Raw genomic sequence first — 23578 nt, forward strand, 5'->3', positions numbered from 1 at the left:
AGTCTTGCTTTTTGTTTGTCAACAAAGGGGTGTTTATTCCATGTCGTGCATTCATAATTCTTTTTCTCCAGTGTGTCTGCGAGCACACGCGGTTCATGAGCCTTAAGTCATTAATGTTAATGTGTGTGTGCATCCCCTCACCATTCCCCCGCGCTGCTCTATATATAGAGGGCTGTAATGATAGCCAGCTCGGGGAGATGAGAGTAGTGAATTAATAAGCCCTGGTAGAAGATCTCTGCACCGTCTCTAGACAATGCCGAGGCTCTCTGTGGAAAAGCAGCCGAGATGAGATGTTAAGAGACTTCTTTTTTCCCCCCTCTCTCTCTCTCATTTCTTTTTCTGCTTTTCCTAAGCTGAAAAAATATGAATTGATTTCTGGCGGAGGCGCAAATGGTTTCATTTTAGTCGTAAATTAATTTCTCGTCGGAAGCGAAAGTCTGATTTATTGATGAGGCGGAGGGAGCGTTGGTTGTCATTATCACGAAAAAGGGGTCGCGGGGGTTAAATCAAGGATTAGGTTTGCATTGTCATCAAGCCTCTGGTAAGAACACAGCAGCTAACAATGGCTGACTGTGTTTGCATACTAAAGAGGCGGAAAAAAATTGTACGAGTGTGACCAGAATGAGGGGATTTGTGAAAAGAATGAAGTGATGGTTACGAGAGGTAGAGGTTTGTTTTCTCTCTCTCTCTGTCCCCGTGTTACCTCCAGACGGGCGGTGTGATCCGAGGACAGGACCCCTCCCGATGTCTCTGCTCGTGTGATGCGGAGCCAGATGAGCCAACGTCCAAACCGGAGGGAGGGTGAGCCGAGGATAAGATGCCCCAGTTGCTAGGAATGATTGACTGTCTCTGTTTTCCCCCAGGGAGAGAGAGAGAGAGTGTGTGTGTGTGTGTGTGTGTGTGTGTGAAGTGAGGACAACGCACAGCTCTCTGGTTCCCAGAGCTTTATGACATGCTGTGTATTGTCCCCGGAGGTGCAGGAGCCACAGTCCGGCTCCCAGCGATCTGGCGACTGGGTGGCAAATGTGTAGCCTCTGTGTTAGTCAGCATCCCCCCCCCCCAGATATGTGTATGTGGGCGGCTGCACACATTAATGTTTTTTTTAATCTTAATTCCAGATAAAATACCTGGTGAAAGGTGTTTACGTCGCCAGCTTTCACACAATTCTATTAAAATGTAATGAAGTCCTAGAAATTACCCTTTTTTTTCTACACAGCCCAATAAGAGCTTTTTTTTGCCAAGTCATCACATAAATATGTACAATCAATAATGTAAACTTGTTTTTTTTTCCTCCCCCGTCGTCACAAATTAGATTACGTCACAATTTCTGTCTAAGTTTTGGCTAATTTAGCGCTGCGGGTACGACACAGTGACAGTCCAGCTTCACTTACAGGATAAATCAAGGCGATGCAAAGTGCTTTACATCAGCATTAAGAGGCAGAAATACAAGAAAACACAAAATAAGCAATCGGGAGAATGATAGTGCGGTTACAATGCTTGGCTAAATGAATACCCTCAGGTTAAATGTAATAAAAGGCAGTGGCAGGAGGAAAAGTTGAAGCCTGTTCGACCGCCTCTCAGCATGAGTCGGCAGTTTGCTTCAGGCTGTTTGAATTACAGACGTTTTTTTTTCTTTTTTTGTGTGTGTACGCCTACCTAACACCTCAAACCGCAATGCTTCCCCTCTCCACCAGGCTTTATCTATCATATCTCAGTATTAGCCTACTGCCTGTTTCTACTCGTCTCTATAATCCGTGAGAAAAAAGAACATTCTGTCATGTTTTGAAGCGAACACATTTCATCTGCGTTTTAAGACCGTTTTTTTTTAAGCATTTCCAGGGAACAGCCTGACCTTTTCTTTTCTTTTTTTTGTTGTTTGTTTACAAGGCTTACAAAATAAAAATCCAGTTGCAATCTCAAATCCAAGCTGGATTGGCCCCTGCAGAGGTCACGACCCCCGCCTCTCCTGTTCACTTAAGTCAGTGATTTTGTGACACAAGCCCTTAATCCAGACAAAACGGAGAGAGCTGTTGTTTTTCTTTTTTTCTCTCTCTCTCTCTCTCTCTCCAGGCATCTGTTCCCTGCCATTAACATGCAACTGAGCAAAGTCACATTCAAACGCTAATCGATCGATCAATATTTGCTCCTGTGTTGCATTCAAGTGAGCCTGACCATTTATATACCGCGGCCGACTGTTTGCTAATAAGTTTTTTTGTTTTTCTTTGTTGGGTTCTCGGCTCCGTGAGATGCAGAACGGGTTCTTCCGTCCCGGCCGGCGATTATTTGAGTTACGTGAGGATGTGGAGGAGAACGGCCCGTCCCTCACCTGCTTTATGTTGACCATCTGTTAGAAGGACGAGCTCTGCACTACTTTGCTTGTGATCAGCATTCTGAATCTGCCGCACTGAGAGAGTTAAGAAACCACCACAGGGTTGGGGGGTAAAAACAGATGTAACGTCTATATTAGCCTTATTTAAATGAGTTTAATGTTTGATTCTCGCTGAAGAAACATGATGATGGGAACCTGGAAGTGAGCAGAAAGACCCCCACCCCCAAAAAAGTGCCACGTCGGCCGTCGCCTGTAAGGTATTTAAGCCTCATTCTTCTCAGAAACCTTTTATTTCCAGGCCTCCCACCGACTGCAGCCACGCCAGCTCTTAGTTTTTCAAAGAGACCTTAATCATTTTAATATGAAAGCTGCTAAGTACCCCCAATAATCACTTTGATGAAATGGTGGACATTTTAAAAAGCCCCCCCCCCCCCCCCCCCCCCCCCCCCACACACACACACACACACCACCTCATTTCAGCTTTTCACCCCTGCCTTTCATCATTCTTTTCATCATTCCAGCTCCATTGACTAAAGCTGGATCCTGATACGCCGTGTAATTTACAACCTTTCAGCTTTTCCTGATTCATCTCTGCCTTTTAGCTTCCTCTTCCTTTTTTTTTTTTCCCAATCTAATGATCAGTCTGGTCAATTTCAGCTTAATGGTGTTTTCACTTTTAATGTTTCCCGATACTTAAAAAGCTCCTCCTCCTGATAATCCAACAAAAATTATGAATATTGGCTCCAAAGCTCTAAAAATCCGGAGAATCAACAACAATACATTTAAAAGTTTGCTCCCTGCCAACTTGAGCTCTTGCTTGAATCTAGGACAAGGTTTTCGTCTGCAGGACCATAACTGGAGCAAAAGTGGCAGCGAGGCGGGATATAGGCTGATATACTGTTGCAAAATCCTGCCGTTTGTCCCGGCGGGCCGGCTAAAGATAGAGGTCAGCGTGGTTGTTATGATTTCCCCACATTTTGACATACGACACAACGACCTCCTGTCAACTTTTAGGCAACGAGTGTGATCGTGGGCGGCGAGGGTGTTTTATCTGGAGGAGATTAAGCCCGAGTTCAAATGGATTTGTTTAAACCTTGTCACACAAATAATCACAAGTGTCAGATTTGGTTTCCGAGGACAGCAAATAAATGACTTACATCACAATACAAACAAAGCATTTTCTCATATTGGATTAATAAAATAGCCTTAAAGTTTCTTGTTACATACAGTAACTTTTTTAAAAAAAGGCCTCGTATTTAGAAATCTGAATTGCATCACTAAAGCCAACGTGTGTGTGTAGGGGAGGAGAAGTGAAAGAAACGAGCCCAAGGAGCTATAAAAGCCAAGTTCTTGCCCTTTTTGAGTTATATTTAGAAATCACAAGTGGTGCAACAATTAAGCTGTTTTGTTCCACAAAAAAAAGAAAAACTGAATCTATGCGGCGGCGTGCAGCTGCTCCCTCTCACATCCACTCTGACATCACGATGACGGGCGATAGAAAAACCAAAGTAGTGCAAATGAGTCCTTGTTGACTTATTTATCACCTCTTGTGTATTACCTTGGTATCTCTCCCTGCCTTTTGGCGGTTTTTGCGCCGCGCTTGTGGTTTATTTATACCACATCTCATCATTTATTAAAAACTCAGTCAGTGGGGCAGGCGAGAGAGCATTAGGGAGCGGGGAGTCGACAGGCTGCTCGGGAATCATCCTTCCCCCCCCCCCTCGTGCCAAGTGGGGCTGCTCCTGCCCTCGCGCCGAGCGCCAAGAGCCCGCGGAGGCAGCGAGACAAAGGGGATGATGGTGGAGGGTTTCCAGTCAGAGCGCCTTCTTTCTATCTGATATTAGAAGCATAAAGCGTTTTTTTTAAAGGGAATCTTGGGGTCTAACTGTATTTTTTATTTTATTTTGGACGAGTGCTCCAGAGTTCTCCTCAGGCGTCGGCAGTCGCTGGCATCGGATGAGAAACTGAGCACACATGTGTTTTTTTTTGTTGCCAGACAGACAAGTGATTGCATCTGCTCTGGAAAGAATATGAAAACTATAAAACACTCAGGAAGTCTCTGTAAACATCGGCGGACATTTACTGTCTTTCGAGGTCGGAGCATAATTCTAAACAGCGATCTGTGATGGAGTATTTAAATTCTTTCTATTTTCACTTTTCACATTGGCGGCTGCAGCGAATTCCTGTTGGACAAGTTGCCTTTTGTGTAATTCAAACAGTGTTTGAATGACTTTTTTTTTGTGTGTAAAGTAATTGATTCCATACCTGGAGTAGTCATAGACATCAGACCATCTAATTGGTATTCATATCATATATCCTGAAGAAATTGTCTTTTAAAGAAACATTTGTACATTTGTACGCATTAATAATCCACAGCAATGTGTCTTTCCAGAGATAAATACCTGGGATAATCCACAGAGAACAATTTTCTTCTGGAATATTTTCTACAAAAGAAGTAATAGTCTATAAATCCCATTATACTGGGGTCAGTAGTCCCATCTAAACCTGAGTAAACACAACCTGAACTTACTTCAGTGGCTACATGCTATATTTGTAGCTGTACGTTGGCTTCTTTTTTTTTTTTAAATTGGGTGAACTGACCCTTTAATGATCCATGCATTCCTTTTCCATTCCTCCCTATTGTCCAACGAGCAGGAAGACCAACAAAGCACAATAAAAATTCTCAAAAATGTCCGTGAACATCACTGAGAAAGGGCAGACCCTGTGGTAACCCCTGTGAGGAATGTCACGCCAGCGTCAGGGAGAACGGGGACCACCCAAATATGTCGGCGCCCTGGCCGGTCCCTCTGCAGTCCGGACTGTCTATTTAAAGTGTGACGCTGCCAAGAAATCAATTTTACAATGCAAACATTTTATTGGTTCTGTTCTAATGGCTTGTTGTTGGCTCGGAGGTTCAGATTAATGCGTTTAAAGTCGAATCAGACACCAAAATAAAAGCATATTTCATCTAATTTTTGAAATGCAACGTATTCCAGACGACGTTTCATTGCATTGTGGCAAAATTTGAGTCACGTTCAAGGTTTTCTTTGTTTTGCCGAAGCCGTCTGCACTGGCACCCCCGCTGCAATAACACTCTCTCTAATGAATGCAAGAGGTACTGATGTCACTGATGCTTCCTTTGATTTTTTTTGTCTAAAACCTCCTCAAAAAGGCTCCAAGCGTCGAACCTCACCATCAGAAATACATCACGTTATGGACGACTACGTGATATTTACCGTCATATCTGACATGTGTCTCTCAGAGCGATACCCTATAATTAAATGCATGTTGTTGTTTCTGAGATGCATGTCGCTGATGTGTTTATTATCCGATGACATATCCCTCGGCTTTCAAAGCCACCATCTGGAGAACACGAATGTTTCCAGCTCTGGCAACATCCAGCCGCAGTACAAAAAAAAAACAGTTTCAGGCATCAATATTTGCTGATACTCTCCCTCCACCCCCGATCCCCTGGATCTGACCCGGGGACAGCGAGATGAATGGGCTCACAACGGCAGCACTTTTTTTCTCCGGCGTTGTGTAATTTTTTCGACAAACGAACGCCATCAGGATCATTTAAAAAAAAAAAAAAAAGATGCTGCAATCACATGAAATTTCCACACAATATTGGCTGCAAAGTCAGCAGCGGAGTCACCCTGAGATTGGAATTAAAAAGCCCGAAGACAAACTTTGATTACGCAATTCCAGCTCCTGCACGGCGGCGACCTTTGGCCGTGTCCTTTTTTAGCCGGAGCACCTGGCTGCGAGCTGCCGACTCACCGTGCAAGGCGTGCTCGGCCTGTGGTCTTTTACTGACTGCTGTTCCTCTGCAGGAGCAATCAGCTGTCGTGGGTGACAGAGAGATAAGAGGCCTGATATAGATAAGGCGGTGAAAAGACTAAATGACCACTTTGCTTCGATTTTTTTCGCTGGTTGTGTGTGCGGAGACCGAAAGCTCAGGTCATTTCACAAGACGGGTGAAAACGTAGCAGCTCGGTTAATCGTAACCTTTTTATGTTTGAATGGGATATTGAAAGAAGGTGAAAGGTCATTTAATTGGATAGGAAACATTTGAATAACCCTCCAGTTCCTATCGAGATGGAGCTTCCTGTCCCGTTTCCTGTAATCGACTCCCCTCCGTCGTACTTCCATCCTTAACGATGGGCCGGAGTCACCTTCCCTCGCCCCGGGAGGCGATTGCCTTTTTTACTTTTGCAGATGTCGCCCCTCCGTGTGCACACATGGGGAACACCGAGGCACAGTTGGCACCCGCCACTGCAGGGACAATACCGCCAGCTTGGCTGTGCTTTTCAGGGGTTTTCTCAGTGTGGGACGTTTGATGAATGAACTCTTTAACTCACACTCGGTTGGAGAGGTCGGTGGTTGGAGGAACAGTTTAGCTGCTGGCTATGAACCACGTGTCGCTAGGAAGAAGTTGTGTGGTCTTTGGGCAAGGCACTGAACCCCGGATTGGCCCCCCGATGGCTGCAACATCGGTGTGTGAATGTGTGTGTGTGTGTGTGTGTGTGTGTGTGTGTGTGTGAATGATGACATGTAGTGTAAAGCACTTTTAAAGCATCACATTATCTATTGATATGGTCATTCATGGAAAACAGGTCTTGTATTGGCATTTCTAATTGCGTTCACATAATAAAGTATTCTAATAGCTTTTTTGATTGCTCATGATTTCAGCAGATTTAAAGTATAGAAACCCACCATTATGACATTTTCTTTTGTGTTTTAGAACAGAATTGAATCCCGAGCAGGTTTAGTCGCCCTCCCATCCGCGTTCACTCAGCGTTTCCTTTCATTCGTAACCCGTCTATAGATTTCTGGTCCTCTTGCATAAAGAATTCAACATTCAAACGTACAAAAAAGAAATATCACTTCCCTTGTGTTGCACCGTTCCTCATGTGAGGAATCCTCAATAATGTAATCATGAAAACATACATTTCACACCATAATTGGTTTTTTTTTCTGGCGTCTTCAAACATCTTGAAATGAAACTGCTTTCCATCCATTAGCTTAGCTTCTCCTTGGAGGGTCTCGGGCGGACTGGAAACATGGACGGCACCATTTAACCTGCATTTCTCTGGACTGTGTGAGCCTCAAACCGCCCTTCCCTCAGAACAGCTGAGCTAAATACATAAATAAGACGTGATTTACATGACTGCAGTTTGGTTAGCGGCCTGTCAGAAAGGGGTGAAGTTGAACTGATGTCAGTACTCTGTGAAGCCCCGCCCTGAGAGGTGAAGTGGAAAGAATAGTTCTCACATATTGTTCTAATTTCCTTTAGCATGCATTGCAGACACATGACTAATGGCGTTCGTCTGACCAACGTAGACATTTGATCTGTAGAAAAAAACTGATTTTGCCTGCAGTCACACCGCCGCTGGCTTGGCTGACTGAGTGTCGGAAGATAAGATCGGGATATCAGTCGCTGTTGACGAGGTGCCGCCTCCTGGGCTGTCGACTTCTGGTTTCCTTTCCCCGGCCATCTGCCAAGTTACCTAGTAGCAGGCAGAGGAGGGAAAACAAAACAGATCCCCCCCCCCTCTCTCTCTCTCTCCTTGTTTTCTGACTTCTTTGAAGTTTCCACAGCATCAGCAGAATTGTGAAAAAAAAAAAAAAAAAATGGGGGTGTGTGTCGGGAACCCCCACCCCTCCTCGCTAATTTTCAAGGGCTTGGTCTCGTATTTTCCTGGCGATGGTTTTACGCGCTGACATCATGCATTCCTTTTGTGAAAATCACCTCCCGGAGCAGACACACTGGCTTGTGTGTGTGATGTACTGTAAAACCATGTCACTACCATCTAACACAGGTCTGGTTGGGACTCGTCACCCCCGTTACATCCACATGATGTCATTTTTTTTCCTTAAAGGCCGTTCCTCGTCTGAAAGGAATTGATTATGTATCTGTTACAGATTTTTCACAGGACATTGTGTTCCGATGCGTCCATTGTGTTTCTTTTGATATCGCAGCTGAAGCAGCCGGACTAATGCCAGCAATAACCCGGGGAAGATTTGAAGGGATAACACTGGGGAAAGCCATCCTGTGTGTCTTTTCTGCCAGAGGGAAAGAGCCTTAGAATAACAGGCTTAAGATTAAGGAGGAAATATTTTCTGCTTTCGCTCACTGTCGGGACGGCTCACAAGAATTTTTTTTTTTTGCAGCGGGAAAGGAGTCAAAATATTCCATGTGGCTGATGGTGATGAGTAACGGGAAGAGATTTAGAAAAAAAACAAGTGACAGTACAGCATTTGCACATTTGTATGATCTTTTTTTTCCCCTGAGGGATGATTTCTGTTCTAAGAGAAGCATGAAAACTGGAATCTCTCGTGGTTTTTGGAACGTCAAGAGCCCAGGTGTCATTAAAAACCTTAACGAAGCCGTTCTCCCAGGTAATCGTTTGATAATGTGTGCGTTAGCTAATAGCTAACTGAGTCACTAAATGGGACAGACCGGTTCCTAGCGGTTAATTGATGTGACCCAGTTTTCGTTGGTCACCTGCCAGCAAACCTACTTATAATTTTTTTTGTGAGCGTCACATTAACATACATTGCAAACATTTAGCTTTTAGATGAATGAATGCACATGTTTTCTCTTTATTAATTGAAGTTGATCATACTTTCCTATTATAAGTTGAATGTCTGCAGAAGCTCTTTCTATAGTCAACTCTTAACATTTTTACGATGTCAAAACTTTTATTAAACTTTTTACAAATTCTATTTTTTTTTTTCAGTGTGCCCACTTTTCCCTACGTTTTTACATCTTGCAAAATATCTACAGAGCCTCCGAAGCAAAAGCAATTCTTACTGTATTCGCTGCCTTGGTTTAGCCTGTTAGCATGCTAACATTTGCTACTTGCATCGCCACCATATATTGAGGGGTTGGTCATTTCTAGGAACAAGAGTCATTAGATACAGAAGAGACATCTTCTAAAAACAGGTTAGAATGCACCAGAATGTGGGGAATTGCATCTTCTTAATTACAAAATGTTATGGGGGAGGACCCCAGACCCCTGCCTAAACAGGACCCCCCACATATCAAATGCTACTGACGCCCCTGGCTACTTGGCACCTAAAGTGGGCTGATGGGAATAATAATTTTAATAATAACTACTTTACTTGTATAGCACATTTCCTCCAAAGGTGCTTCACAAAACGGGGACACAAACACAACAACAATATAATAACACTTGATTACAACATGATTGCAATACTAAATGCAACAAGACATGAACAATAATACCATTAAAATCAACGCATCATAATTTTTAACATTATAACCCATCATTAGAATGTCATTATTTGCAGGAATCATCAACTACATGGAGAAATTGAAAAGAAATTCAGAGGGTTTCCAAAGTTATTAGACTCTAATTGACCTTTAATGTTTGTAGCAACTTTACAGCAGAACCCCAAATGTCAAATTCAAGGTGGTGCTACAGTCTGTAAGATTCATCTTCTGGGGACCATGACTGTACAGAATTGAATGGTAACCCCAAGTATATACATAAATACATATGTATATACATAAACATACAGAAATAAAAATCCTTATTGTAACTGGAAAGCCCAATTTCACATTTTTAAACTCACACTGTGGCCGCAGAGAGGAAACGTATAAAAGATGCATGAACTTCCCATGAAAGTTTTTATGGTCCAAGTCTCCGGTTTATGAAAATGAGGTTGTCCGATTGAAGTGCGTCTTTGTTGTAGGACGTTTATGTGTTTTATTTATGCAGAACACACACAGAGGGACTTTCTGTTGACGGGCCAGTTTATGTGATGTAGACGCGCCAGGTGGTAATAAAGCAACTGGAAAGCCCACAGTCACCTCCACTCATGGGTTGATGGGCGCTCCCCTTTTTTATGGGAACAGTTTTCATACAAAACTACATTTATGTCCATTAGAAACATAACTTCATAAGGTGTCTTCTAATTTCCCACTCATGATATCATGATAACCCTGCATGAAATCATGTTATTTATATTATTCATAGCACATGATGCAAGAGGGATTTTTGTTTTAAACCTCATGTAAGCAGCATGGAGTGTGTGTGCGTGTGTGTGCGTGTGTGTGTGTGTGTGTGTGTGTGTGTGTGTGTGTGTGTGTGTGTGTGTGTGTGTGTGTGTGTGTGTGTTGAGTGTGTGTGTGTGTGTGTGTGTGTGTGTGTGTGTGTGTGTGTGTGTGTGTGTGTGTGTGTGTGTGAGTGTCACTATAGTGCCCTTATCATCATGAGTTGGCTTAAAATAAACACACAGAGACAAAAAATAATAACCCCTGTAATTAAAGTGCAAATATGTCACGCTCATCACGATCCTTTGAATGAGCAAGACCTGTTATCCTGCCTGTCTGTCTGTCAGTCTGTCTGTCTGTCTGTCTGTCTGTCTGTCTGTCTGTCTGTCTGTCTGTCTGTCTGTCTGTCTGCATCATTTCTTACATTTCCTCCTTTTTTAAGTCTGTTTTATTCAAAATAAACACCTGCAGTAGCATGTTTATCGTACATACTTCAACATATCAGCTCCAATTCTTCAGTCTATTCAGGGATTTCAAATGAGACTCCCCCTCCCCTCCCCCGTCATCCACCCCCCCTCTCCGGGAGTCGCTCGGAGGGCTGATCTGACGCAGACCACATGCGGAGCTTGTGTATGATGGTATTGACTTTACATTCAGTCTGCTTACTCTCCCAGGGCTTCCCCTCGGAGAGGTGAAAAACCGGGTTGCAGCATTATTTCCGCCTCTTGGGGAAAAAAAAGTTTTTAGAGCTGATTTTATGGCTCTTTTATTTTTATCAGTGGCAACAATATGCTGATATGATGGAGAAGTGGCAGCAGCTTTCCTTTAAACACACTCTCCCAATGAAGTCAACCTGCCTGTGTGAGCAGTGATGTCATCTAAAAGAGGGAAGGAAAAAAGAAAAGGGGTTGGGGAGCGTCGCCAACAGAAGACCGTCTAGGAGCCAGAGCATTAGCATAGAGGCTAGACAGGTCCACTTTCAAACCCCATCACCCGGAGATGTCATCTTCCTGCACTACCGCTCGCTTGTTGCTCTCCGAATGCCCCCCCCTACCCTACGCCAGTGGCTAAGTCTTCAAAATAACCAGCAAAAAAAATAATAATATTCAAAGAAATGGGCTGTTTTCCATAAAGATATTTCCCCCCGCAGAGCTCATCTCTCTGCCTGGGCTGTAATTGGGGTGTGACCTAAATATCTGACTGGAGCTGCACTTGTGTGAGTGTGCAGCCTCATTGACCTACATATGAGGAGAACATTGGAGAAGCTGTGGCAGGAATCAATACGCCGCTGCGTCCTTGCACTTGGGCACCGCTGCCGTACCTCCGAGTGGAATCCCTTTGTGGTCGTTATTGTCGTGATTGAATGATGATGATCATTAAGTTTGTGAACGTATGTGGCGATTACAACCTGTCGTCAACCTGTTGGCTGCAAAGATTTCTTTTAAATCTTGCGTTTTGAAGCAATATTTCAGGTTTAAAAATAACTTTTTGTTGCCGTGTTTGTTTAAGGTCATGGCTCTTCTCTTTCTATTAATAGAGTGTAATTACCGCGCCCGGTTTGTCCACTTTAATTGGCAGCTAACGACTCCGAGAAGGGTGTTTCAGGCCGGCTACAACAAACATGTCGTGTTTAGTTTTGACCTATTTATGCTTCCCTCACGCGTGTGGTTTTCCGTGTTGCCTTCGCCGCACCTTTAAAGGAGAATGAAGATAATAATTATACGACTGAAAGGAAGCACAATTCACTTCTAAATATTTACCTGCACAGTGAGTTAAACGTCACATCCTATTGACGTAGCAATTAGGAAGGGTAAGACATCTGGTTTTACCTTAAAAATAGCCTATTCGGATCAAAATGTCCTGAATATGTTGAATTTGGAAAACGAAGGGATGCATGTGAAATGTTCCGAGTTCGTCAGCGTGAAAAAAAGTCCCCAAAAAATCAAAACAGACACACAAAGGCTGCTATCAAAATTCATTAGTGCGACTCCCCGCCGTCCTGTAATTGATCGTGACAGATCCACCTCCTGTTGACGACAGGCCCCCTCCCGCTGTGAAGCCCTCGGTGAGCGGGATTGATTTAGGACTTCCTCCGCGCTCCTCTCCACAGCCTTGGCAACAACAATAAAACTGACTCCAGCCTGATGTTCCTGTGTTCCTCTGCCCCTCCAGGGGGAACCAGGCTCGGCGTGGTTTAACGCATGCCTTGTAATTAGGGAACATCCTCCGGGTCTCGTAACGTTAAGGTTGTTTGTCCTGGGTGCCGACTAAAGGCCCGGCGGCTAATTGGAGGTTTGGCACCTTGTGGCTGTCTTGAAGTAATGTTTGCTTCAATGTGTGGTGTTAGATTTGAATATAGAGACTCACTGTTGGAACGCCGTGCAAGAAAGTCTCCGTCCATGAAGTGAAAGATCCAAACAGTCAGGGACATAAAGCGTCTTTCTGTTGAATCGTTTATTATTATTTTATCATTAAAAGCTTGCAGAGATGGAAGTCAAATGCACAGGATCTGGGAGTCAAATGCACCTTTAGGGATTTCCTCCTATCGATCATGTAATTCAGGGGAAATCAATAATCATGGCTGCACACAGAGACGACATTGTAACCGTTGCTCTCTGTCTGTCTGCAATGAAAAGAAAGCTGTAAAAATACTTGATTGAGGCTTGATAACTTTGTCTAAATGTTGAGAATAATAACGAGTTCCCATGTCATCAGTAAATTACGCTAATTGTTTAATAGCATTTCCTCTCCATCCCTTTCCCCTCTGCTCTCTCTTCCTTCCACGAAGCATTATTTCCACGTGATCTCGGCGGCGAGCGATGGTCCGGGCTCCTCCACTGTTAGGAAGTTGCCTTTTTTTTTTTTCTCTGACCAGCAGCCAGAATTACAGGCAGGAAATTGAGAGCAGAATCGGTGCCAGAGGGTGTGTGTGTTTTGTAGCAAAAGGGTGTTTTGTGGAGACAGCAAGTTGGATTGTGGATCCTGTCCCCCGCTCGGCGCCATGAGGCCCACGCACAGGAAGCTTCCCCTGCTAAATACAGCCGACCTCCCCCTCCCCTCCCCTCCCTCCCCGCCTGCCTGCACCTCCTCCATCTACAGGTCTGCACACTGGGAGCCGAACACAGAACAGACAGAGAAAAAATAGCCGTCTGCTAAATCACCGTCCCTCCATCCCTGAGTTTTTAACGATCTCTCACTTTTCGGCTTTGTTGCAACTTCTATCTTTGAACGTCTGTGACCGCGATCTGACCTCGCAGCTCAACAATCACACAGACGCACAGCTCCAGTCGAGACCCCCTGACCCAGTAAAAAAACACAAAAAAAAACAGAAAATGCTCTGTGGCGTCGGAAACGGACGTCTTTACGACCTCCCGCTCCTTTCATGGCTTCCCATCGCTGCTACGCCCCTTTTCTTCGCCTGTTTAGCAAGGCATGCTAATCAGTTTTTTTTACACACAGATACTTGAGAAATTAAGCCCCGAGCACACATCTCTGCACCGACACCTCGGTTAATAACGTCCTCGCTGTCCACGCTCGGTTATTTAATCTTCAACACCAGAACAGACTGGGAGAGTAGCCGTAATCTCAGCAGAGTGCCGTCTGACTGGCTGCATGTCAATCTCCTCCCCTCTCAATCAATGAGAATACTGTGCATCAGCACTCTGCATCCAGCAGGCAATTTGCTAGCATGAAATTTGGGATTTAGCGACGGACAAATGGAACCTTTTCTGGACGATTCCAGGCGGTTGAGAGACCTGTTAGCAATAATTACAGATCCTTCAAGTCATTTACCCCCAAATAATGTTGTAAAAATGATTAGTTTAATCCCGGACCGGTCTGCAGAGGAATTTTCATTAATATTGGATGGTTTATGTCCAATGCTGATGTTCACGGTCAACGCGGGAAGTAGTGTGCTCTTTGGGGTTTCATGTTCGACACCACAAACGGCTGAAATTGACATTTTTTTCTTAAATCATTCATTTTTCCTGAACTTAAACCCACATTAACAGATTATTTGTCATTTGCAGACATCAGAAAAACAATCTGTATTGAATAATTATCATTTTAAATTTGTTAGCCATGTCATGTTTACACATCCAGCTGCTACAGAGCAACATTAGCATTTAGAGTCCTGTTTTACGGCCACCTGATGACTATAAGGGCTAATGATGTTGCCCCCAGCTGCTCGCTGTCTTTGTCTGCTGTTTGGTGCCGGGGCAGGTGGTCTACAGCTGGACTTTTTCACTGAAAACACTTGTATGCCATGCCTAGAGATGATGAGAGCCGTGAGACTCAACCAAAAAAGGGAACGAAACCAAAGGAATGAGCTGAAAGATGCTAAAACGCTGCGTCGAGCTGCAGAGTTGCAAATCCCAAAGATCCCAAAAGAGAGTGATCCTAATTCACAGGCCAACATCATCATAACTTAAATTTAGTGCCAAAAAATGTCTAGCGTGGCGGTTTGTCCTCTTTTTTTAACTTCCTGTACTGTACGCTAAGCCGCCGCGGGTCTCTGCGGGGACGCCGAGCTGACAGATTGCGGGGAGATCAATACGCTCGGCGGGAGGTAGCAAATGAAGGAGATAAGACGAAGAAGACTTTAGGATGAGATGAGGAGGGAAAGATGATGTCGCATCTCTGAAGGCGGGGGGATAAAGTGGGAAGAACATCTCTGCTTGAGAGGAACGCCTTGATGACAGACCACTTACGAATCAGTGTGTGCAGAACGAATGATTGAATAAACGATGCGCGGCGTAAAAGATAGCATAAAGACTCGATGGAAGTGATACAAGGAAGGGGGGGGGATCAAAGTGAAGAAAAACAGAGCGTCAGTCTGATGAGGACTCTTCTGGACCGGTCTGATCTGAGCTCAGAGAGAGTTGGATCAAAGTGGCTTGTCTTAATGTGATTAGGGACCTTTTGAACCCTGGCAGAGGCACAGAGAGGACCCTTCGCTTACGTAACCTTCTCCCAGTAAGCTGCCAGTACTGGGGACTGGTCTCACTTGACCCACCGGGGCCAATCCGGGACACGCTTTGTGGTCATTCATCACTCGGAAAGTGTGTATTTTTTTAATAATTACATTATGAAAACTGCAGGTGTCGAGGGATTACAGATTATTTTTAGGCTTGGAGTGATCAAAAGCGTCGGTAGCTCAGCAACAGGAAGATGTCCCCGATAATTGGTGCATTTTAGTGCGTTTTCCAGAGGGAACGGCTCGGTCGTGAGCCTAATTGACCAGCGGGCTCAGCGGCGGCCGTCGCATTGATAACCAAACATGGGCCGAGTGGGCTCAGCTGTTTAAGGTACTCATCTGCCGCTGTGTATTAATGGGGCTTTGGAGTGCGCCTGAGCTCTGTGGACTCCTTATCCTCATCACTGTTGTGTAAAGAGAGGGAGCCTAATCCTATCTGGCCTGCAAATCCTCCTCTGGGGGCCCAGACTGTGTGGAAATAGGCAAACTGATGCACATGGCGCCTGGTTGGCCCTCTCTCTCTGTCTTTTGTACACTTACACACACACACTCCTTCTGAATGGCAGGCAAACGCCACCGCAGTCACAGGTGAGCGCCGTAGTTTACTGCAAACAAAGAGAGGGATTGTCGGGATACTTTTCCTCGTCACACGCTCTGCGGTGGAAAAGTGTCGCCTCTTGTCATGTGTACGAAAAAAATTCATGCACCGGGAGGTTATGAATAGAAATGTACGACAACAAAGTCATGACTGTAAGCAGCTGGAGGGAGGAGGGGAGGGGGGGGGGGGGTCTTTCATTTCACACTGCATTTTCCCAGAAGTGGATAAAGAGTCTGAGGTGTAGTTGGCGGTACGTGTCCTGCTTTCATCTCCCTGCTCTTTTTTTTTTTTTTTACAGTTTGCCAGTTTGTGATTATTACGAAATGAAAACGGCGACCTCGTCTCGTTCAAGCCGGAGAGAGAGAACAGTTCTCTAATTGTTGCTTTGCCGCTCTGCTCTCGGCTACATTATCCCTTAAAATGACAAAACACTGTGTTATTTTTGGGTGATCCGCAAAACTGCAGGACTTTGCATTAAAACACACACACATGAAATTATAGTCTGCCAAAAAAAATCACCCACTAGAAATAAGCATTCAAAATAGCCTGTGAAAAAAAAAGACGCTTTGATTTAAAATGGCAGGTTATCAAGGGTGATGGGGTTTGTTCTGTTTATTTTAGTTACTTTCATGTTTGTTTTTTTGACAAACTGACTTTTTAGCATCCATGCTAACGGCTCTAATCAAGCGTTAGTGAGATAATTGTAGGTTTGCAAGGATTTCTGCTCCGTAATACGATCCGGTGAACCTGCAAGCAAACCCCAAATATGCCCTTTTCAATGCAAACAGTGATGTTTGTGTGTGTGTGTGTGTGTGTGTGTGTGTGTGTGTGTGTGTGTGTGTGTGTGTGTGTGTGTGTGTGTGTGTGCACAAAATATCAAATCAGATCAACCCTTTCTTACATTTGACTGACAAATGATCACAGACAAACTACCATGTTGCCTTGTGACCTCAGTGAAAGATTACTGAACCGCAGCTCAACTCAGGTGCAAACACACACACACACACACACACACACACACACACACACACACACACACACACACACACACACACACACACACACACATGAATCATGCTAGGATTTCTTATTGACTCCTGATGTATTTATGTACAAATACTTGCTGGAAAACAAGAAATAAATTGGAAATATATGTTTTTAAACCAGAGCATTATGTTTCCCCTCGTTGCTAAGCTAAGCTAAGCTAACGGGTTTATTTATCCTACATGAGTGGTATCAATCTACTCATCTAAGTCTCTGAGCTCTCAGCTGAACGTGTCATCAACACATGAAATCATTCCATCACATCTCATATTAGCATTTTTATTAATCCCAAATCAGTGACCCCCCCCTCCCCCCTCTCTTTATTCCTTTGAGGCTTATATGCTCTATATAGTCAATCTATCTCAGCTCTGCAGCGCCCATAAATTGTGTCTAAAGAGGGTTGACAAACACGGCGGAGCGGTGTTGGGGAATCAGGCGATTTAATCCTTTGTCATTATCTGGCAGACCCCGCCAGCAGACATCTGCTTGTCAATGCAGTTCCGGGGAGAAAACCAAGAAAAACCCGCGTTACTTAGATTAGGGAGAGGAAGAGACACACCCTGGTCCCCCCTTTAATGCTGCTTTACATGCACTTCATCAGAGACCGGGGTGTTCCCTCCTCCACAATGGAGAACAGGTCCGGTCGCTGATAGCTTTATCCCCGGGATGCTAAGCAGCTGCCAGAACAGAACAAAATAACAGAATAAAAATTTAAAAAATCCTCTGTTTATTCATATTAAAATACATCAGTAATCCCTTTTGACCAGGTGCAATAATTTACAATATGTGTCCCAATTATCCAGGTGAAATGAATTCATGCATAACATTTGTTTGGCTATAAAAGACCAGACATTTTGCAGATGATTCCAACTTTATGGGCCTGTATATACAAATAAATGAGGTCAAGCATTACCTTTTGGTAAAGTGGAAAAAATAATCTCATCTACAAGATGAATTTGACAAAAACAACATCAAAACAATTGCTGATAATAATACCAAAAAAAATAAAATAAAAACAGGGAAAGTTGATCCTGTTTCTTCAAAAGGACCATTGGAAAGGCAATGTGGCAAACAGAGGAAAACAGAGTCGGTGGAAAGGATACTAATCTAGACCTAATCCCCTCAGCATCTGTCACTGATGCATTAATCAGACAGAGAGGAAACATGTTATTCCGTAATGCCCTCCTCTTATCTAAAAAGCCGCTGTTGTTGAATTTCGCCGACTGGGATGTGGGTCACAAGTCATCTAGAAGCTAACGGAGAAGCTCTTCCTCGTAAACCCGTTTTTTCTTTTTTTTTTGCCTCTCGGCTCGATTTTAATAGATTATGCAAACCGGAGTGCATTTCACTCCGAATTAAGAGTACACGTGTAAATGGTTTGGAAGAGATTTTCCAAATTGCTTGTAATTAGATTATAAAAGATTTAACGGGCTACGAGAGCTTTATTACGTCTGCTGCCGCTGCTTCTATATGCTTAAATCAGGAGGTTTGATTTGACACATTCTCGTTTTGTGAGGGTTCGAACGGCAAATCGACGTTGGGGAAGAAGAAGCAGGAAGCCGTAAATAAACAGACACTGTTTGCTTTTAGAGGTTTAATTAATTAGAGTATCGGGGCTCCATTAGCACATCGACGTAGATCAGTTAGCTCTGGAATCACATCCTCGTCATCGTGTGCCGTTACCCCTAACAACGGCTGATGGATTCATATCCCCGTGCATATGGATCCATTGTGTGAGGCAGTGTATTGTTTAGATGATGAACAGCACCTGGAGGTGTGATGCTGGTCACTGATGGGCCTCGCTCGCTCGCCGCTTCATCATCATGAAACGCTGTCGCTCCTCCGCCCCATCGGTTAGAAAGGGGGCTCATGATTGGCTGATCCCGGGGGGGCGATGGGGTGAAACAGGGGCCCGAAGGCTCGTCCAGGATGTAGTAGTGATGTCACGTTAGCGTGGAGATGATTAAAGTAGCCGCAATGTGCATTAAATCTCTAAAGTAAATAAATAAAAAAAACATGGTGGTGATCCGCCGCCTTAATCTCTCTCCACAAAGGCTCAGAAAAAAAAGGAAAAAAAATCACACGAGCACTCAGAGTCCTTCTAAAAAACAACATGTTTACATGAGGGCAGCTGCTCGCCGCTGATTGGATTCACTTTGTTGCATGTTTTTCATTCAGAGCCTGAAGACAGACGCGGTTGATGGACGTTTAGTGTCGGCTACACACACACACACACATAATCTGCTTTATCACAACACGCACATTGATTATGCAATAACACATTATTAGGATAATGATTCACTTTACCAACACGTAACGCCCCTTTAACGTGTGTGGCTTTTGATTTCAGTTTCGTTTTTTTCTGCCTCGTTAAAATCAGAGCTCACTTTTGATATTACATTACCCACTAAATTATACATCGTGGGTTCATTCGGCACACGGAAGCTCATCGCACGCCGGCTCTGCTGCTCTTGACTAATGGAGGTCCGTGTCGGCGCGTGACGTGCAACTCCCTCTCCATTTCACCTCCGCGACCTTCCTCCCGGTACACAAATATTGCTCATTACATGGAGGTTTATGTGCTCGATATAGCCGTTGACCCTCAGCCTGCTCCCCCCCCCCCCACTCTTCCTCATCTCCTCCCTGTCGATGGCTAGTTACCAATGGGGCAGTAAATTATAGTGGCTGGGCTGGGATTAGGTATGAGAGGGGGATGTCTGAGAGGCAGAGTGGAGGACACACACACACACACACACACACACACATACCTGCACAGATGATTGTCTCTTCGTATGCCAGACAACTCCACATTTCACTCCTCCCTCCCTCCTCCTCCCTCCTCCTCCTCCACCTGCAGATTGTGCCATCAATCAATCCAATTTCCTGTTTTACTTTTTTTTTACGTTTGCAGACGCTCAGCTTTGAATACAGCAGCGTACGGCGCGACACATCTCCAGGCTTGAAAAAAGGCAACAAACAACCGCGGCGGATGATTGAGGAGTGAATGTGAGACTGATTTGTTTCATTAAACTTTGTAAAGAGGTACTATTGAGCAAATAATATCTTTGATTAAGTGAAAATGCAGCAATATTAACATGTATTTCCTCATCCCCTCACTTAATGATGCAATCCATATAATTGTTATTTGTAATGCATGTGGAATGTCTTGTTATGGTCTAATTTTTCTGCAGTGCATGTTGTGGGTAAGAGGAGCCTGTGGTCTTAATATAGGGGATGACCTCAGTGGTGTCCTTTCTTCAGCTCCTACTATAGAGTGTGCACACATGGCCCGGCGCTCAAGGCAGCCGATGGAAATAGAATTGCTGCAGGGATTCCTCCACCAAATGACCTGGAAAACATTGCCTGCTTGACTTGTGTGTGTGTGTGTGTGTGTGGGGGTAATAATATGTGTATCTCGTGCACGTTGCTGCACTGATATCTAATTTCTCAGGACACCCGAGTCATCTTAAGCTATTTGCTTTCTTGCTTAATGAGATCAGATACTGTGTTTTTTTTTTTTTTTTTTTGCCACAGGGGAGGAATGTGAAAAAGCGTTCTTGGCATCACAAGATCAAGACACTTTAATGTTTTAAATATGCGGCGTCGAAGGAACAAAATTCGCTCTATGACTAAATGCTAAACCAATTCAAGACTGCTCTCTTGGTGTGACTCCAAACTATTTGGCATTCCTTTCTCAGCTCTGTCTGCTCGAGTGCTGCCAGAAACATTTTAGAAATAATTATGTGTACCTCTGTGAAAACGCTCAGGAATCTCCGACCTCTCTCTCTGTCTCTCTCTCTCTCTCTCTCAAGCTGATATTGCAACTATTCATAGTGTTTGCAAGTGTATGCAGTCGGCGTGTGGGGTCTTTGTGTCCAGGAGTGAGAGACCTGCTCCAGTGATTAATGGGGTTCCTGTGTGAGGCACCGCAAGGCGCCGTACACAATCACTGGGCCAGACCGCAGCCCCGCCAGGCTTGTCCTTCACATGAGGAGAAGAGAAAGGCGGGAAGGAGGGAGGGAGGGAGGGGAAATATTCCCTCGCTGTCCCTACTCTGTCTTTCCTCCCGTCTGCCCATCCATCCAGCGTTTTCCCTCCTAAAACTATCTACTTTCACAACTACTCCCACCCTTTTTTTTTTCTCTTCCGTCCTCTCCCTTTTCCGTTGGCCTCCTGTCCTCCGTTCAACTCGCAACCGTGGCACGTCCTCACTTAAAAAAAAATCTATGAAACAGTCTGGGAAAAAAAAAAATGGGGGGAAAAGCAGAAGTGCAGTGAGAGAGAAAAAAAAAAAAAGATAAAGTGAATTGTCAGCACAACACGAGCTCGGCTTTGAAGAAAAAGCCGGGGCGGAGGGTGAGGAGCCCGCTGTGAATCCCTCTCCCCCACCACCACCTCCCCCTTCCCTGCGGTTCGGGTATGCGGCCCCCTCTTCTCAGTGTTAAACAAGCCTTTTAAATAGGCTTTAACCTGGGCCCACCCTCAATGGGGCCATTGTGGGAACGGATGTGTGGACAGTAGTGCTCGGTAAACACTGCTACTTGTCCCTTTCTCACATTCTGAGGCCATTCTGCGCCGGCGAGCCCGGAGGTCGGAGCTGTTAGTGTGTGTGTGTGTGTGTGTGTGTGTGTGTGTGTGTGTGTGTGTGTGTGTGTGTGTGTGTGTGTGTGTGTGTGTGTGCTGCCCTGGATGAGAACATTGTTACATTTGCTATAAAAGCGAGACTGCAGGTTTTACCAACTAAACTGAACCTGTCCATCTGGTTTCCAGGAAGTCATGCTCCTTACTGTATACACCATGGCAGTGAACAAATAGCTGAAACCATGTCTCACATCTTAAATGGTTGCCATGTTTACAGAGGGCTCTACATATGTAGGCATGACAGAATTGTAGATTTGATATCAGCAGATATCCCTTCTATCTTCAGGTCTTCCATCATGCTGTATAAACATTCTACTGTGAAGCCGAGTATGTTCAGCCTGTGTAATGATGTCTCAATGTTCTCTCATGTAACAGCTAATACTCCTGATGTTGTTGTTGTTAATGAAAATCATAGAGAGGTGCTCATTCTGGAGGTCGGCTGTACCTTTGATTACAGCCTAGAGGAGGCCTTTCTGACCAAAGTGCTGAAATATCAGCAGCTGAAGCAGACCATCTCTCAGCTAGGCTACAGGTGTAAACTTCTAGTCTTTATATTTGGTAGTCTGGGGCATCCGCATAAGTTGGTTGTGAGGGGCCTTCAGATGGCCGGCCTCCCTAAAAGAAGAGCTAAACAGTTGGCCAGGTACTGCTCAGTCTCAGTTATTATTGGTAGCCGTTCAATCTGGAGGAGACGTTGTTTTTTGTATCCTTAAATGTCTGTTTTCTATCTGACCTGTAGGTCATTTTGTATGTAACTGCGTTCAGCTGCCCAGGCGTTTTGTGTCTGACCGTCTTCCATTGTCAACTGCACTGGCAGTGTTTATGTCCCTTGTGCAAGAACCCTTGTACTTCTTTATATGTGGGCATAAATAAATATTTAAAATGTGTGTGTGTGTGTGTGTGTGTGTGTGTGTGTGTGTGTGTGTGTGTGTGTGCAGAGTAAGTGACATCCAGGCTGAGAACAGCTGAAAGACTGATGGAGGAAGAGAAAGGAAGACAGAAGGAGGTGGAGGTGTGATAAAGCAACAAAATCAGGGATGAAATAACATAAAAAATTCTTATATGACCTCTGAGACTTCACAGTCTGTCAGTCAATACATGTGAATGATTGTCCGGGGGTCTGTGACCACGTTTTCTTGCCCCCGACATCCACCCGCTCCGTCTTTTTTGTCCCCGCTAAACGACTGTGGACTTGTTTAGTTAACCCACGTCAGTCCGGGACTGGATTTCATTATCTCCCCCCATCTCTTAGGGTCTCTAATTGGGCCTCGCTGTTGTCGGCCTGGCGCCTCCAGTTGGCCCGCATGTCACTGTAGCCGTGGTAACAGCAGCACGCTGTGATGCAGATTCTCCGAGCCTCAGTGACTGCACGTACCCCCACCGCCGCCGCCACCGCCACCGCCACCGCCACCTCCGCGGTGAGTGAAAAAATGCCACTCATCATCATCACATCTCCAACATGAACACAAATATATAGTTTATAAGTTAAATTACATTTTCAAAATAATAAGGAGACAGCCAGCCTCGTTCCAAAGGTAAAAAATATACTTTAAAACACATTAATTAACACATTTTTGATGCTAAGCTAGGCAATTTTTATGCTAAGCTAGGCTAGCCATCTGCCAGTTGTAGCTTCATATTTATTGTGTAGATTTATGACATTGGTATCATCTCATGTAGATATGTAGCAAGTAGCAAAGAAACATATTTCCTAAAATATTAAACAATTTCTTGACAGTATATGAGGATGTTTAAACATATTTTGTTTGTGCTTTCATTTCATTCAGTCTCAAAAGGTTACTTTGCATCTGATATATTTCTAACCTCAACGACATGTGAACCAAACCGACAACACAAATAGAAAACCACAAGCTGACAGCATGGAGTTATTGCTTCATTCTCATTTGTCTTAATGGTGTTTCTGTTTCACTCGACGATCAGATTTCTGCTTTTTGCTGGAAATTCTAG

Source organism: Eutrigla gurnardus (genome assembly GCF_963514095.1).
Source record: "Eutrigla gurnardus genome assembly, chromosome: 18".
NCBI lineage: Eukaryota > Metazoa > Chordata > Actinopteri > Perciformes > Triglidae > Eutrigla > Eutrigla gurnardus.